General features: G+C 44.0%; 1 long non-coding RNA gene across 2 annotated transcripts in view; it reads left to right on the forward strand.

Moving 5' to 3' along the window:
* Nucleotides 1-16,020, forward strand: part of LOC138582902 (uncharacterized) — a 108,801-nt gene that overhangs the window by 82,122 nt on the left and 10,659 nt on the right. The window contains exon 3 of one of the 2 annotated variants that reach the window (XR_011305100.1): nucleotides 224-736. The exons of the other annotated variant lie outside the window; for it this stretch is intronic. This is a non-coding gene — a long non-coding RNA (uncharacterized lncRNA). Of the gene's footprint in view, nucleotides 1-223; nucleotides 737-16,020 lie in introns of those variants that run through there. 2 annotated transcript variants of the gene reach the window in all.

Genomic DNA, 16,020 nt, shown 5'->3' on the forward strand with positions numbered 1-16,020 from the left:
TCCCCAGGGAGGTCTGGCCCCTTCCCCCAGTCGTACAGACAGCTACCCCCATGTGAGGAAGTCGGTAGAATCCACACGGAGCGAGAAGGGGTGAAGGCAGGACAGGAAATAACAAGCGTGAACAGTGGGGGAGGAATGATTGATGGGTGCCGCAGGGTGGGATAAAGGAAGTCGGAAATTGATGGGTGCTTTTCTTTTTTTTTTCTTTTTCTTCTGACGGTAGGGACAGGAAGGTGAGGAGCCATTGGTGTGGACATACTGAAGAGTGCGGGCGCCGTCAAATGAAGAGAGAGAGAGCTGGCGACGAAGAGGAACAAGAGATTCATACGGCTGATGGCAGCAGCAGTGAGTTATGATCCCGTTTTGAAGGCTCCAGTTAATCATTTGGCACAACGAAAATGCAGCTTCCCAGTGGCAGAGGAAGGGTGGGAGGACCTCACCCCTCAGAGGCCCAGAGAAAGAAATGCAGGGCACCAAGCTCTCTGTAGCCCGTGACATTAAGAGTAAAAACATTGAGAGGGATTAGGAAAGCAACACCCTGGTCTCTCATGACACTATGAGTAAAAACAATGAGAGGGACTAGGAAAGCTACACCCTGGTCTCCAGTGACATGCTGAGGAAGAACATTGAGAGAACCTATGAAAGTACACCCCGGTCTCCCGCGACAGAGGCCATGCATGGTAAACCCTGGGAGAAGAAGGGAAGTCTACACCATACTCCTTGAAGAGGCTGTGGGGAGGCCTAATAAAGCGATTTGCCTACGTCATGATGCTGGTCTGTCATTATTTTCTGTACCACAATTGAACACCCCAGCAGTTAATTATGGTGCACCATTGCCCAGTGCTCCCCCACAATATTTCCCACAGTTGCAAACTCTGGGCTCCAGTAGCATGCTGCCATATGCAGTGCATCAAGGGCAGCAGCAGGCTCCTCAAATACCAAACAGTAACACTGTGCCGAATGATCCAGTGACACCTTACCAGGGGGACACAGTGGGAAGAGGGAATCCTTCTGTTCACGCAGGGACAAACACTTATCCAGAATAGAACAGCGCACCGCGAGCTTTACCGTGCCCAGTCCTATCGGTCACCACCAGCCCAGAAGAGAAACCCTTGGTTGGCATGGAGATAGGAAATACACCATTCATTTTCATGGTGGATACATGTGCGACCAAATTATACATTATTGAGGGAGGATGCCCTTTATCAGGTGAGGTCATGGATACGCAGGACTTCTTTGGGGCAATTCAATCAGTTGCTTTTATGAAGAAATTACCTATCAAAGTAGGGGGCAGAGAGGTGTGGGCCACCTTGTTGTACTCCACTGCAGTTCTGATTAAATTGCTGGAAAGAGACATTCTGAGTAAGGTCAACATGACCATGTCGTTCACTGAAAGGGGTGTGGTATGCTCAATACCCGGTATGTGTATTGTGAGGGTAATATTGATTTAACATGCATTGGTAATTGAATCCGCAGCAAGAGGAGTACCAGTGGCCCCTGATTTGTTTTTGTACAGTATCACAATACTACTCAGTGCAGTTCCCCAGGTGGCTAATAAATACTGGAGAGGACCTTCTGAATTCTTGTTCAGGCCTGCTCAACTTCAGGAAGAATCTGCAGGAACGATAATTGTACTTGATATAGAAGGGGTTCTAGTGTTAGAGGACATTATTGTCTTGATAGCAGTTGATTTTGATAAAGGGGTGTGGCGCACAGTTCTGTGCATTGACCCTACAATATCAATGAAAACCATTTCAGATGAGAACCTTTTTGAGAATAAAATAAAATGAGAGGGAATTAATGTTGGAAGTAGGTCTCTTGCAAGATTACGATACAATACAGATACATGGCCTGTTCCATGTCCTTTGCTTCAGAGGATTTGTCTCAGGTACCTGACAAGCTGTGGACAAGTAATCCTCATGACGTTGGCCTTTTACGGAGTGTTGCGCCAATATGTATCACCTTGAAACCTGGCACTGTGTTGCCCTGAGTTAAACAGTATCCCTTATCAAAGGAAGCGGAGGAGGGAATTTATGACACCATAATGGCCCTTTTGCATCACATTATCATACTACCATCTAATTCACAATGTAACTCAGCCATCTACCCAGTGAATAAATTAAAGGGGGCTAGTTGGAGGAAGATTCAGGAGTATGCCCCCTTAATGATGTTGTACAGGCAGAGTTCCTAATGATTCCAAACCCCGCCACCATATTATGTAATATACCTGTTGAGGCAACCCATTTTACTGTGGTGGATTTGAAGAACACATTTGCAGAAGAGCAGGTGGACGCACTTTCCCTAACTCCCGCCCCCTTCCCACTGTCATACTGGAACAGCAGGAGAAGGGCTATATGTGGTCCACATGTGTTATTTATTTACCACATTGAGTCCACGAAAGATGATATGCACTCAGACAACAGTATTGAATGTATCCTTGCAATGAGATAGTGAAAGGATATTGTGTGGAAGGGTGTTATCATGCACCTTTGGACATCATGTTACACTGAGTGAAATCTGACGAGGCCAAAGTGATGTCATCTAGAAAATATACAAGGACATACTGAAACGTTATGAAAATATTTAAGAGGGACGATGTAACTGAAGTGACAAGAGGAAAATGTACGAAATGATAAAGTAATCATATGCAAAAGAAGATGAAGGGCGGCAGATGGATACGCCATGGGTGCAACACATATTTCTCTTAGATTAAAGAAGAAGAAAACATGTGCAAGAGCTAAGCATTAGACAATTAACAATGGATAAGGCTCCTACAAGATGGAGTAAGCAAGTCTCTAGAGGCTAAGAGGAGCAATGACACCCAGCATAATTGAATCAAATGCAGTAAATAGGAGGGCGAAATTGACAAATCCCCTCACACGTGATTCAGAAGTAGAAAACAAGTGCTATTCATTAAGCTGTGGATGAAGATAGTGATGTCCTTACACTCCCTTGAATGTCCCAGAACAGAGAGCAAGCTACAAGGTCAAGTACAGCCGGGAAATGTTGATTTATGGTCAGACTGATGAGAGATGATGGACTAATTGGGAAAGTGGGGAGTAATCTGACATGATGCAAGCACCTGGGTTTCGTTTTACTTACATGCTGCTAGTTGAGCTGAAAGTCCAAGTTTGGGTGGGGATGCCAACCAATCAGGAGGTCTATGGGGCAACCTGCTATTCAAGGTTGTGTAGACCAATCCACTGCCATTTTGTCCACTATATTCAGTATTATATGTATTTAAAGGCATGCCTTACAAGTAAGAGACAGCCAATGATGTACTAACCCATATGTATTGTATAAGTAGATATGTTCCCCTAACAAAACCCTGCCGCCAATAGGTTTCACAGTTTGCCACGTAGCATGACGTCATGGATGACACATATTGGGGTATATAACCTCTTTGTAATCACATTTGTGTGTGAGTGTGCAAGGATCAGTCCGATGTCTGCCAGATTGCCCTGCTTTATTAAATTGAGAATACAGTAGCACTTTGCCATATTCTTTGAGTCTGTCCGGTTATTTGGTCTGAGATTTCTATTGGTAATCCCATACAGCACAAGAGATGCTTCAAGTTGCTAGAGCACATTTTGGTAGCAGTGCAGATAGTTAGGTCTAATTAACCTAGGCCCAAATCCAGACCCCGGATGCTCGACTGTGCCCGCCATTAGCCAGAAGACCACAGAGCTTCCAGTGGAGAACGGTGAGGAAAAACATGTGTAAGAAGATACGGTTGACAGGTTCCCCTTTGACAAAATTCCTGTCCATGGATGGAAGTCAAACTGATAGTCGAGGGAGAGTTGATGCCGAGAGACTCAAGCTGAGCCATGAATGTAAGTAGAACATTGAAAGTGTCAAAAATAGTGGGGGGCGCTGTGTTGTAAATAATATATATATATAAAAGTAACAGGAATTTTCAGAATTATAAAGAAGAAAAGTCGATACCTTGATTCCTGGTTCCAAGGGGACGGAAGGATATGCACTAAAAAAACTCCAAATTGGGGTGTTAAGGATTCCTGAGGCAAAGCCAACAAGAAGAGCGCATATCAAGCTCCAAATGGAGTAAAAATTAGATGAGATACATATACTAAAGATAGTAAAGGAAGGCATGTGCAGAAAAATTCAAAAGGTGCACTTGTGTGGGGTTATGAATATGTCAGTGTAAAGGTTCTGTTGTGTTTAAACTAATAGATATAGAACAATAGTAAAAATACTACAGAGATTATTAGATTTTTAAATCCAGAGATTGATTGACGTCAATCAGGAGGATAAAATCAAAGGAAACTAATAAATAAATAAAGAAGAGACTTTTAAAATATCAATGGTAAATCAATGAGATACTAAAAATTGATAGAAAGTGTAAATGAAGAAACAAAAAGAACATTGTTGCATAGATTTTAAAAGTGGTTAAAAAACATGTATATTTATATAGTTAATTTTTGGATAAATAAGTGCTGATTGATGGTGCCCGCTCAAATTTATCAGTGTGGTATTTTTGATAAAATAAAGAGAAGAATAAAAGGAGGGGTAAGTATATAGAGTCAAGGGCGACTCATCATCATGGGGAACATTCCTCCTTTACACTCAAGCATACATTGCCAAAATACACAGCCGAAATAAGGAAGTATCATTCGGAGTGGGGTTGAGGCACGACCAATAAGACACTTATGCCATGGCCTCAGGGGGGTTAATTGTCAAAAACAGTATTGTGACATTTGACAACATATTTGCATGCCACATATAAGGGAAAGACGTTACCGAAAAGGTTGGCCATTTTAGAGTTGTGGAAACTGTATCAGAGAGAGAAAGAAGATCCGGCAGAGAAGGAGGGGATGCTTAATGAGCATAAAGGGGAGGATGTAACACCTTCGTCTCACCTTTCCCCTCCTGGCAATAAGAGCGTTGACACAGAGGAAAAGCGATTTTATCCCTTAAAAGAATTGAATGCAGCATCGGGTTATGTTAATCCGACATTTGAGCCCCCGCTTGCAACACTAAGGACAATACGGAAGAGAGCAAAAGCTGAGAATGAAAATATATCTCGGCAAGCGATGAAAGTAAACAGCGTGATGAGAGAAAGGATAGGCAAGATAGACAGATGGAAATAGAGGAAGAAGCAAGAAAACATTAAGAAGCAAAGGACAGAGCTAAGGGAATAACAATAGTACAGAATGAATAGATGGGAGGACAAATATTACTCAAGCTCGATGATAAGGGCACTGATGGGTTCGAGAAAGAGAAGAGTGAGAGAAGAGTGGGAAAAGAAAGAAAAGGAAGAAGAGAGAGCATACAAAGAAGAGAAAGAAAGGGAAAGCAAGCTAAGGGAAGAACGAAGAAGGTACAAGGCGGTGAAAAAAATGGAGAAACTAGAAGAGAAGAGAGTAGAAGAGATAGAAGCACAAAGAATGAAATTCGTAGGTTGCAAAGAAGGGGAGAGAAAGATGAATTAAGGGAGTTAAGGAAAAGGTAAGAAGAAATGAACAGAAGTAGGGGACTAAAAGATGACAATGTCATAGAAGCATAGTGCAGATCGAAGCACAAGAACGATTTGTGGAAGAGAGAGGGTTGCAGGGAGGTGCAAGGAATACCAACATGGGCTGATGAGCGAGATACAGAAGATGTAGGGAAAAGGGTTACAGGGAGCTGCAAGGAATACCAACATGGGCTTATGAGCGAGATACAGAAGATGTAGGGAAAATAATTAGGGATTTATATAGGCAAATGAGGGATAAAGAAGGGTAGAAAACCCAAGAGAACGTAGAAGGATCTTTATCGAGGGAAACTGCAAGAAGGCTAGATATGATATGATATGGCATTTATAATGCGCCTATAAACAAGTGTTTCAAGGCACGACGATGCAAGGGAGGGGGAACAAAGGGAAGACAGACGATCTTACAAGGCCAGATGACATTGAGATTGCACAAGTGCAGGGGAGGGGGTAGGTGAAAAGTGCGAGGGGAAACGGGAGAGTGGAGTGCAGTACATGGGATGACACAGTAGATCAAATAAAACAAATAAATACAAATATATGAAAAGGGAGGCTAGCTTGTGGCAAGTGCAAGGTTAAGTGTAGACATTAAGTGTTAAGTGCTGGTAGGGGACTGTAGGGATACAGAAACAGACCCCAAGTGCAAGAGTTGCCAAGGGAGCAACCAGTGCAGGAGTGCAACTGGCAGGAGGGGACCTGGGCCCGAGATCAGAGGGTACCCAGGTGACCAGTGCAGTTTCAATTTCAACCAGGAGTCCAGCAGGGGAGAGTAAGAGAAAAAGCAGAAGCAAAGAGGAAGGTCTTGAAGTGCTTCCGGGAACCGGAGATGGTTCGCATCAAGTTTCAGAGAGGCAGGGAGGTTGTTCCAGAGGGAGGCCCCAGCCGAGGAAAGAGATCTACCACCAACTTGTTGCTTGGAGAAGCAACTGACTCTGAGGGAGTTGGGGGTGTAGGAGCGAAGGGCTCAAGAAGGAAGATATTTACGAAGAGTGAGTTGAGGGTATTGAGGCCTCAGCCCCCAGAAGGCCCTTGTGGACAATGCATAGGGTTTTGAACTTAATCCTCGCAGCCACTGGGAGCCAGTGAAGAGATTTCAGTCCTGGAGAGATACGATCCCTGGGCTTGAGGCCAAGGACAAGTCTTGCAGTCCTGTTTTGGATGAGTTGCAGAGGGCAGAGAGTAGAAGCTGGCATATTTAGAAAGAGGCTGTTGCAGTAGTCCAGCCTAGAGAGAACCAGAGTTCTGGAGACCGTGAGCTTCTGGGGGAAGGAGAGGAATGGAAGAATACCTTTGAGGAGGTGCAGCTGTTAGTGTGACTTCTTAGAGACGTTGGAGATGTGAGGAGAGAAGGAGAGTGTGGAATCGAAGGTGACCCAGAGGTTTTTAGCCTCACAGGTGGGTGCAGGAAGAGGGTAAAGAGAGGCCGGCCAGAGAGAGACAGGAAAGGAGGGAGCAGGTGTGCCAATGAGGATAATCACAGTATTACTGGCATTAAGACAGAGATCATTGGTGCCCACCACTCCTGGATAGCAGACAGACAGTCAGAAACGCGAGATGGAGAAGAAGTGGCCGAGGGGAGCCTGGACATGATCTGAGTGTCATCCGCATAGCACTGAAGGTTGGGGAACAGAGCGGCAGTTTGGTGGGCAAGAAGTGCCAGGTATTGGTTGAACAGCCAGGTAGAGAGGCTAGACCCCAGGTAGAGAGAGAGATAGGGGAGAGGAAGACCCCAGCTAGAGAGAGAAATAGGGGAGAGGAAGGACCCAAGTTGGACCTGGGATGGTCGATCGGAGAGGAAAGAGGTCAGCCAGGCCAGGGCCTGATTAGTGATACACAGGTATGCACAGAGATGGTTGAGCAGGATGGCATGGTTAAGTGTGTCACAGGCAGAAGAGAGGTCAAGTAATATGAGGACACAGGGGGTTTTAGAATCGAGGTTGGAGAACAAGTCTTCACGGATATTCAGGAGAGCAGTTTCTGTGCTTCTGGCAGCTCTGAAGTCAGACTGGTGGTTATGGAGGCAACCAACAGATTCAGTGTGAAGATTAAGCTGGGAGCTGGCCAGCTTTTCCAAGAGCTTGCCCAGGAAAGGAGTGGTGGGGATCGGGCGATAGTTAGCCCGGCAGGAGGGGTAGACTGAGGGTTTCTTAAGAAGATGGTGCAGAAGAGATTACTTCAGGGGGGAAGGGAAGACTCTTGTCATAACAGACAAGCATAGAACACTGTCTTTAAGTAGGCTAGATCTTGTTGATGTGGAAAAGGATAACAGTCATACAAGCTGGGGCATAATAATGTCAGACGAAGAAAGGGGAGAAAACAAGAGAGCGCAAAGGGAGGGTGCATATGAAATGAGGATAGAAAATGGGGTAAAATGGTAAGATTTAGAGGACCCCAAAGAAAAAAACTGCAGAATCAACACCATATAGTGAGCTACCACAAGCCCGATTGCGTAGTATAGGGCATGTATCCCATCCTTATGTAAGCAGATTAAGGGCATTGCCAGGACAAAGACAAATGTGCACGACTAGCCTGGCATGGGAAACATGAAGTGTAGGCAGGTATGATTACAGACCAGGATTCTCACTGTTTCCGTCTTTAGAGAAAGGGGGAGGACGATCACAATATATGTCATGGCCATGAATGGATAAAGACAATTTAAGATGTAATTGACGGAGTTTAACCTCTGGTGCAGAACACTTGATTTATGAATTAGAAAGTTTAACCTCCGGTGTGGGAAAATTGATTGATGAATTAGAGCGAATGACATCAGGAATGATGTTATCCCTGGGTGATATAAAAGGCTTGCTAGCAGCCATTATATGAGAGAGAGCTGATGACATTTGGAAGTGAGCAGCATACGCAGTTGTGAATGCACAAAACATGACACATGATGGAGTGCCATTTAATAACTGCAGAACAGATGGATGGCGGGTGCTGAGAGTACATCCGATATGGATGCGATTATGACTAGGAAAATGGGGGAGGAGGAAGATCCTGTCGCCTATATTCAAGACATTCAAGAGAGATGCTGCCTTGAGATTTGTGCATCATGGTATAAAACAATAGCATTATCTTACCACATTTTTTGTCAGGGACTGCCCGAGCCAGTGCAGCGGCACATTAAGAAACAAGTGGGAATGTAAGTGAAACCATGGCCAGAAATACAACCGACGATTATGCATCACTGTCAATTGATGCAGGAGAAAAATAGCCGTATAAGGAACAGTATTGACAATTAATGTAGGTGGGGTGACACAGGAGATGCAATCAGTACATCAAAGCAATGTAGTGTATCCCACAAATCAGAGTGGATAACAGTTTTGTCCAAGGGGAAGAGGGAAGGGGCCAAGAGGAGGAAGGCGAGGTGGATGTCAAAACACTCAAGGAAGAGGAGGATTTAATGGCAGATAGCTGCAACAATGCTGAAATTGCAGAAGAATAGGACACATAGCCAGAACATGTAGAAGTAGAGGAGGCATGTAGCAAAATGGGCAAGCTCCAAGAGGGAGGATGGGCTATGTTCTGCAATACAATACAGAATCGTAGGAGTATTATCTGCAAGATCACATGCAGGGTCAGAAATATGCACTGCAATCACATCAAATACAGCAAGCGCCCTTACAAATGCAATCACCACAAGGACAACCACAGAAAGTCCCCATGCAAACACAACATGGAAAAACTCAGCAAGTGCAGACGCCGTAGGCCATGGTACCACACTAGAATATGACTACAGGAGTCCAGAAAACACCCAAATTGGGGAGTGTGACTGTGGTAGGAGGAAATCCCTTCAGCGGTACCGGGATGAATTTATATCCTCAGTAGGACAGCCCACAGAGCAACCAGATGTGTTCAGTACTATCTGTGATACCAGACCCCCAAGAGGAACCAAGGGTCAAGGTGACGAGAGGAGGCAAGACATTGTCATTTCTAATAGACACTGGAGCAACTAATTCCTGCGCCCGTGAGGGGAAATATCCAATGTCAGGTATTGCCATGAATGCACAGGGATTCTCTGGGGCAATGCGTTTGATTACTTTTACAGACAAATTATCAATCGCTATTGGAGAACATGACATGTCAATGCTGTTATTATATTTGAGGTATACGTGGGTTAACATATTAGGGCGTGATTTAATGACAAAACATAACAGGATGATATCTTTTACTGATGAAGGAATAGTGTGTTGCAACCCACGGATACATTATAGGAATATGAGAGAGTTTATATTAGCCTCGTATGCCAGAAGGCATTACGGAAGTTCCCTTAGATACAGAAGTATTTTTGTATGGAGTGACTGTTTTATTATTGTGGTTACCCAGATTGATAAGTAAACAATTAAGAATACCTGATACGTTTTTGCTTAAACCAGAAATCCCTATGGATTATGAAGAAGGGCATATTATCCCATTGGAGTTAGAATCAGCAGTGGTCAGAGAGGAAAGGGTGGTTCTTCATGGGACAGTTGATGAGGGAAGAGGATAGAGAACAGTGATAATCCTCAGTGAAGGATAAAGGCTGACAGATTTGACAGACGAGGAGCAGTTTAAGGAGGAGTACTCAGATGATGAATAAGTATTTTCCATACGTCTCACTTATTGAATTAAAGTAGAGAACAGAGAAATAATACAGAGAATGGTGTTGGTAAAAAAGAAACCGTAATTTTCCAGGAAGATTTAGAGAAAGTGCCACATATTTTATGAACAATAAGTCCATATGATGTGGGTCTATTAAAAGGAGTAGGAGCAGTTCAACTCAAACTTAAACCAAGAGCCCTTTTGCCTCGTGCAAAGCAATACCCCATGCCCATTGAGGTGGGTGAAGATGTATTTGAGACCATTTCTGCTTTAAAGAAGCCAGGAAAATTGGTATTATCTGATTCTCCATTACCCAGTGAGACAATCAATGGGTTGCGGGGGGTCTTGGAGATTCATACAGGACCTTTGCTGCCTAAAATGCATTCTTTTCAATTCCCCTTCACTAAGACTCACAGGATTTTACTTCCTTTTCATATATAAATATCCACCTGAAACACACTTGTTTGGCCCAGCGGTTCTGTGAGTCTCCTTCAATCTTTAACAGACTCCTTCAGATGACCTAGGCAATGTTCAGCTCAAAAGTGCAGTATTCCAATATGTGGATGACATTTTGGTGTGTAGTGAGACAGAAGGAAGATGCAGAGATGATTCAGTTCAGCCCGTGACTAAAGAGAAAGGATATGAAGTGGACAAAGAGAAGCTACAATACAGTCAGGGAGAGTTCTTGTATATAAAACAGTTGATTCCTCACGAGGGGAGGAAAGTGACACCTGAGAGAGCAGAAGAAATGTTGAACCTCAGAACCTAAAACAGTGAAGGAATTTCAACAATATTTAGGCCTATGTAACTATTGTAGGGCCTGCCTGGGTTTTTGATTATAGTACCTATATTGGACCACTTTTAAAAGGGCTTAATGAAGCACAGGTTGGCAAGAGCAAAATAATATGGACAGATGAAATGACAGAAGGATTTGAAGAATTAAAAAAGACGATCAGTACAGCCCCAGTGTTGTGAATTCCAGATCATGGAGAATTTTACGTATTTTCTCATACAAATGGAGAAGTCATGACAGCAGTCCTTAAACAGAATATGACATTAGGACATGGTGTGAGAAATCTGAAGGTATTCTCCCAGGTAGAGCCCAGGAATCCCTTATTCAGGTGGCCAGGACACGGCCATCGCTGTTGGATCCAGTTCCTGAGGTGGACCAGTGGGGAAAGATCACCTGGGTATGGGAACACCCGGTTGTACTCTGGGAAATGCCCCACGTGACACACAGTATTATACCAGAGAAAGGGATGAAAAGGACGAGGTCCCTGAGGCTTTTATGGGTTGTAGTAAATCGACCTCCCTTCCATCCGATAAACTGCCCTTTCCTAAATTCTCCATCCCCTCCGCCTCTGCTGAATCTATTGAACACCCCGTTGTATTCAGAAACCATCTTTCTCAGAAGCCCGGCTTTCCTATTCCATATTGAAATACTTATAATCATTCTCCTTCACGTCACTCTAATTGTTCTTTTCCGAAACCCCAGCAAACTGCATTGACCGAACACTACAATTCCCACAAGCCCCTCTGTTCATTCCACAATCCCAATTCCCCTTGTTTGCATCACAAACCCTACCAATCCCTTCCCTCTGATTGTCATCTTCTGAAATCCCAATCTACTGTGACAGAGTACTACCATTCCCACAATCCCCTATATTCTGTTCTCCATACCGGTCATTCTTGACCATTTCGCAAAAACCTCCCCCATCATACCCCGTAAGATATTTGAATTCTGTGACTTCCCCACCTTTCCGACACAAACACCTTTGCACTACAGACTTGTAATAAAACTGTTTACTTGACATGTCCTGACACAAGGGTCAGGTAAAGTCAGGCAATTGACTTAAATCACACACCTGAGGGCCCTTCCTTTTTCCCATAGGGATAAAAAGTGGAGCAGGTGAGCACAGTATGAGCATGGCGAGCACGACACACAGCACAAAGAGATGTCTAAGTAGGCGGTGCAGTTCAATTGAAGGAGAAAGGTGGCAGGAATAGAGAGGCTGACGAGGAGAGAAGTGGCCTTACCGTTTTCGCCCCAGACCCACGGAACCTTCATGGAAGAGAGCCTAAGGCCACGAACAATAGCAGCAGATGTCAACGGCACACAGGGCAAGCTTATGCCGATAAGCAGGAGCTTGGGGAGCTCCCGGACCAATGGTATAGGCCTTGACTCTGATGAACAAGAAACGGCAAGCGGTTCAACACAGCCGGTGAGTTGAAGGGGAAACGATAAGAACAGGGATGTGTTGATTGAGAATCACAAAGTGGTAAATTCTAACCAAGATCAATGAACTGTGTAAAGAACTGTAACAAATATTGAAGGGGAGTCCAGTTGCAGAGGGAAACCGGCACCATGTGGGTGCTAACTCGAAAAACTCTGGTCAATACACGAATGAGAGAAACTACAGATACCAGAAGGCCATAGGAGAGCCAGCAGAATAGGTCTAAGTGCTCATACTGAGGGTCAAGCAAAATCCCTGTACAATCCAAAGACTTTGATCTATAAACTGTGAGAAAGCAACGGAAGTGTATCCCGCAAATACACGTGAATGTGAAGTTGGTAAAGGTCCAAGCCCGATGAAGGGAGTTCCAGGGGTGAAGCCATCGCCCAAAAACTGGCAGTCAAGAGGGGTCCGAGCCCGACCGAGGGAGATCCAGGGGTGAAGCTTTCACTAGAAAGTTCATTGAATAAAAACTAGCATATCATTTGTGGAATTAGATAATTAATGTGGGTCAGCGCACAGAAGAGGGGGGACCAGGGGTGAAGCCATCGCCCTATGTGAAACTGTGATAAACAATTGAGAAAACTGTGATAAATAATTGAGAAGGGTCAGCGCCCAGAAGAGTGGAACCCAGGGATAATCCCATCACCCTTCGAGTATTGAAAACAAACTTTTCATTTGTTAAAGGAACTTTTGTTTTGTTATTTGAACACATAAGGTCCTCGAAGGCAAGTGACTTTCAAGTAAAACGAGACTTGGCCATCGACAGCGCTGATAGCTGAAACCCGACAGTCAAAAGCTGAACTGTCATCTCGTGCTAGAAAAGTTCAAGGGTGAGTCCTGAGAGCAGCCATTAGAGCTCTCATCTTGTGCGGGAAAAGCCTGAGACTGTACTGTCCTCCAAGCTCCCATCTTACCCGGTGTCCAAAACATGGGGAAGGGAGGCCCAGGCTACTGCATCGTGACATATTATTTGAGAACACTTCTTTCTTTTCTTGAGAACTATCCCACACCCCTTTGTGTAGTAGTTGTATGGTTTGGCAGTATGTTTCTTAGTATAGGCCCTTTTATTTTGACACAACACCACTAGGACTGCCTCATTTTCATTTAACGGTTGATGCTTGTTCCCAGATTTAGGTTTAGATTAGGCATTTTTTCAACCTGCACACAGCATTAATTGTTCAGTAAACACCCTTGAACTATGATCACTTGTGTCTGTCTAACTTGTCGCCACCATGAGTCCCTTACAATGGACACAAACCATTGGCCCATTATAATGCAATTATAGACCCAGTTATGAAAGGGCATTATCCTTGTAGGCAACCTTTAGCTGCTGCTACATTCACAACTGAAAAAGCTTCAAGTACAAAAATGGGGTGTTCAGTAGCACTATTTGTAGAGCATGCATTATTTGTGATGTGAGAGAAACCTAAAAGTACATTGATCACACAAAGAGCATCAGGATACAAGGTCATTATATTGAATCCTGTGATTAAGATTGTCAGATATAAGACTGTGGACCCAGCAACATTCATAGCAGAACCAGTAGGGGAGGATGATTATGTACATGATTTCACAAAGTATACTGAACAGTATGATGATATTCCCCAAGCTAGAGAAAAGGCTATCGGGAGGGGGGATGTTCTCTTTATTGATGGTTCTTCAAAAATTGACCAAATGGCGGGCGAAAGGCATACTAGTTCAGCGCTAGTAAAGCTGAACTGAGAGGGTGAATTTGAGGTAGTGACAAGCGCAAGATTGCCTTTGCATTACTTAGCAAAGGCTGCAGTATTAGTGGTGCTTATCGCCACGCTTCAGAGATTTGAAGATGAGAAAGTGACGCTGTACTCTGACTTTGCCTATGTGACATCAACCGTACATCCAGGTTTGTCATGCTAGAAAAGGAGGGGCTTCCACCACAAAGAAGGCCCTCTGTTGCAACATGTGGCCCTATTGGGTAAGCTTATTGAAGCAATAGCACTCCTATTGTCTCTAGCAATCGTAAAATGTGCAGTGCATACTACAAGAGAAGATGTAAGTTCCTGGGGAAACGAAGCAACACACTTAGAAGCCAAAAGGGCAGCCTACTTCTCAACTGTTTCTTATTTTGAAATAGAAAGTGTTAAACAGATGACAGAATGGTGCATGTTGGTAAAGGCGGGCTTTAAAATGCTGTCTATTGTCCAGTTAACTGAGATACAATGTCGAGCACCACAAGAAGAAAAGGATTTATGAAAAAAGTGGGGTGTTCTTTATCCTCCACTGAGGCAATTTGAAGACAGGATAGCACTGAAAAGCCAGTTATGCCTCTAGCATTATTGAGGGTAGCGCTGGACCAGCTCCACTACCCTGCACATGTGACTCGGATAGTCTAGCTGCTACAATTGCAGAAGAGTGGTTCTCGCCAAATGTGTTAGAACACGTGACACAGTTTATTGTAAATTCTATTGTGTGCCAGAATTCTAATGTAGGGTACACTCTACAAACAGTGAGAGTAACAATTCCTAGATGCAAGGACTCACTTCAGCACCTACATATAGGTTATGTGGATATGCTGCAGACATGCAATGGCTACATATATATGCTGGTTGTGGTATATCCATTTTCTAGATAAAGATTAGCATGGAAAGTGAAGCAGGTGTACAGGCCAAAGATTGGTTTGATACATTGTTTTCATGGGTAACCGTTTGCTTTGCGATAATGTTACATAGAATACATTGCTTGTGCGTGATAGTTATAACATGAACTGATGCTGCATTTAAAAGCAGGCCTGAATCCTCACAGGCTGTGTTGGAGACGCAGAACAACAAGGCCTCCTCTCTTGCTTGATTATCACATTCTTATTCCCAGGTGCGGCAAGGAACATGCACATACACCCACATATAAATGTATCCAGTTAGGTCTTTGAACAATTTGGCAGGAATGAGCATAGCCACATAGACAAAGGGCTGCCGGCCGGTATGAAGGTCATACTGGTGGGAGCCAGGCCAGAGGACCCGGGTTGTCAAAACATGAACTAAAATTTAGGACACTAGCACCCCCCAGAATGATGGGCACTCTATTTGGACTACCAGATGTGTAAGAATATGAGTCTTAAATCCTTCATGAATTGGATTGATTAGTGGGATACCAGTCCTATCTCTTGGGAGGGGGCACTGATACAGAGGGGAGCAGAGAACAACCCGATCTGTCATTTACACCAAGAATAGCCAAGGGTGATACCCATACAGTGGGGAGGCATGATGGGGGCATCTGCATGTCTGGGATGGGAAAAGAGTTGCTTTGTTCGTAAGGACCAGCTTGACCTCAAAGTTATCTGCCGAGTTCATGTTGACGACCAGGTGCACATTGTGTGGTTAGGAGTAAAGATAGGGTGGTTCCAGTTCAGTCTAATCAATTGATGTGCAGCATTCCAAGATGGATGAGGCCGTTACCCACATGTGGTGAAGATGGAGGAGAAGACAAAGTGAGTAATTGGAAAAAAGGTTATATGTAACTATTAGCATGGAAATAGGTGGCAGCCAATAAGGGTGGGGGATGACTACTTTATATTGAATGCGTCATGTATGACGATTTGTACATTTAAAAGATAAACTTCACGTTGATGACGAGAGAGAGCTCTGTGGCAGTGGATTTGTAAGACCCTGTCGCCCGTTTCTTTTTGTATGCAAAATAAAGCTCTTGTTCTTGTCGAAAAAGGATGCACATAGCCTTTTACCC

Source organism: Ambystoma mexicanum, chromosome 3q (assembly GCF_040938575.1).
Source record: "Ambystoma mexicanum isolate Mex_15411 chromosome 3q, UKY_AmexF1_1, whole genome shotgun sequence".
Taxonomy (NCBI): Eukaryota; Metazoa; Chordata; class Amphibia; order Caudata; family Ambystomatidae; genus Ambystoma; species Ambystoma mexicanum.